The 2799-nt window shown below is 45.0% G+C and overlaps 1 non-coding gene across 1 annotated transcript; it reads right to left on the reverse strand.

Annotated features, from left to right (window-relative positions):
• Nucleotides 1-1804: 1804 nt before the first annotated feature.
• trnar-ccu (transfer RNA arginine (anticodon CCU)) lies at nt 1805-1877 on the reverse strand. Its single transcript has one exon. It is a non-coding gene; the product is annotated as a tRNA-Arg (tRNA).
• Between the last annotated feature and the right edge of the window lie 922 nt (nt 1878-2799).

A 2799-nucleotide genomic window follows, 5' to 3' on the forward strand; every position in this document is an offset into this window, starting at 1 on the left:
GCATGCTGAGCAACGGCCATTCATGAGAATACGAGAGCAGGTCTCATTCCCGCAAAGAACCGTAGTCAGCATGTAACTCCAGGGCAGGGTCTTCAAAAGAACCCTGAAAGGGAAAAAATAGAGATATTAAAGATGGAAATAGAGCTGTTACTGAAGATGTAAGCAAAGGAGTCGCCGTTAGGCGCCTTTAATCCTCCTAAGCTCCTCCCCAGTTCAGGGACGTAATGCTCTGATTAACAGCAATCCCTTTTGTTAAATGTGGATCTGAGTACTAGGTTGTGTTTATTACTGATCTGAGTATTGTAGTTTTTCATTACTGACCTGAGTAACAATTACCTTTCTCTGATACTACACTGAGTATTAATCACCTGTCTTATGGTTATTAATCAGCTCTATCTAATTACTGGTCTAGCAGTACTCACCCGTGTTTAATTCCTGCTGGCGTATTTCTCACTAGCTTTTAAAATTGGTCAGCCAAATTTTATAGGTGAATATTGCTGATCTAAACACAAATCATATTCACTGTTCCAGGTATTACTAATGTTGTTCGGTCTATTACCTGTTTTTGTGCATGATCAATGCCTTCTAATTATTAGTCACCTGTGTACAGTATCATTCTATACGGGTGGCCACTTTATTAGGTATGCCTGCTCATTAATGCAAATATCTAATGAGCCAATCATGTGGCAGCAACTCACTGCATAAAAGCATGTAGACATGGTAGGTTCAGTTGCTCTTCAGACCAAACATCAGAATGGGGAAAAAACGTGATGCAAGTGACTTTGACCGTGGAATGATAGTTGGTGCCAGATGGGGTGTTTTGAGTATCTAAGAAACTGCTTATCTCCTGGGATGTTCACACGCAGCAGTCTCTAGAATTTGCAGAGAACGAGAAACATCCGGCAGGCAGCAGTTCTGTGGGCAAAAAAAAAACACCTTGTTAATGAGAGAGGTCAGAGGTGAATGGCCAGATTGCTTTAAACTGACAGGAGAGTGACGGTAACTCAAATAACTATGCATTTCAACAGTGGGCTGAAGAAGAGCATCTCTGATTGCACACCACGTCGAACCTTGGAGTGGATGGGCTACAGCAGCAGAAGATCACACCGGGTTCCATTCCTGTACCTAATAAAGTGACCACTGAGTGGATATTTCTCACATTTATTTCTGACCTGAGCAATGAATAACTCTGTCTGGAGCTCTAATCCAATTATTCGTCACTGACCCTGAGTATTAATCACCATGTCTAGGCCCAACTGATCTTTAATAGTTTTGAGTACTGATCGCAGCTTATTGCTGTCAGGATTTGAGCCATAGCTGTCTGTTCGATTATCTAAATGCCTATGAACATTGTTCAGATTAGCACTAAAAGACAGACAGGTATTGCTTTCACAGATGCCCAATACTCTGTGTAAAGCATTGGCAATTAACGCTGCCTGAAATAAACCCAGGAGATTCACGCTCAATTGAGATCTAAACGTTAAACTGGACCCTTGACCTCACAATCTACCCCGTTGTGACCTTGTACCCTATTGCCTGCTGCACTGCACTTTCTCTGTAGCCGATGCACTCCTGTAATTGGTTAATCTTGTACGACCACAGTACACTCTGTAATGAAGTGAATGGTATGCAAGGTTTGCAGGACAGGTTTTTCACTGTACGTGTGACAGTAATAAAGCAATTTACCAATTGAAACAGACAATGTGCTCAAAAACAGAGAATTAGTGCTTGGATTATATTGAATAGACTACAGAAACAGGCCTTTTGGCCCTTCTTGGCTGTGATGAAAATGAAAACTCACCACCACCCCAGATGGGACTCGAACCCACAATCCCTGGCTTAGGAGGCCAGTGCCTTATCCATTAGGCCACTGGGGCTTCACACTTCTTTTTTGAATGGCACTGAGCTGCGGTCTCTGTTGAGGTCACAACTCAGACTGTTACTTTTTCAGGCTTGTATTTAGCTTTGTAGGGATGGTTTTGGGAGGAGAGTTAGGGTTTAAGGACAGGGATGTGGGGGAATTAGAGGACAGGCCAGAGTCTAAGCCTCTGCTCTGAATGCAAAGGCCAGCGGCGAGAGGGTGGTCAGATGTCCAGCCCGCAAACCAGCCAGAAAGTTCTGGGTCCTGTCATCGGCGAGACCTGAGTTCAAGGCCTAGCTTTTTTTGGGGGTCTGGTCATCAGTGAGTCCGATGTTTGAGGCCTGGAGTTCGGGCCCTCATCCAGGATCCTTATTCATCATCATCTGCGAGTCCTGGGTTGATACCACATATCAAAAGCTGATTAGAGGTCCGGAGCAAAGCTCGAGTATCAATCAAAGCACAAATGTTAATCAGAGCTCCGGATCAAAGTCGGAAGGCCAATCAGAGGACTGCTTGAAACCCGAAGGCCAATCAGAAAACTGATTGAAGTTTGAAGGCCAATCAGAGGACTGCTTGAAGCCCGAAGGCCAATCAGAGAACTGAATGAAGCTTGAAGACCAATCAGAGGACTGTTTAAAGCCCGAAGGTTGATCAGAGAACTGATTGAAGACCGAAGGCCAGTCAGAGGACTGATTGAAGCCCAAGGGTCGATCAAAAGTCCAGAAGCTGAGGTCCAAAGGCCAGAACCTGGTTTTGCAAATCTCTGCGAATCCACTGGGGGAGTCAGGGCCCAGTGTCTGTGAGTCCACAAGTCCACTGGAGGTTGAAGAAGATGGCCTGTCCTGGGGGTTAGAGGACTGTGTATATGTGCGGATGAGTGGATGGAGGGAGGGGGGAATGGGACTGCTGTAGCTTTGTTGTGTTGTTCTGCCAAGCAC

This window comes from Mobula hypostoma, chromosome 11 (genome assembly GCF_963921235.1).
Source record: "Mobula hypostoma chromosome 11, sMobHyp1.1, whole genome shotgun sequence".
In the NCBI taxonomy this organism is placed as follows: domain Eukaryota; kingdom Metazoa; phylum Chordata; class Chondrichthyes; order Myliobatiformes; family Myliobatidae; genus Mobula; species Mobula hypostoma.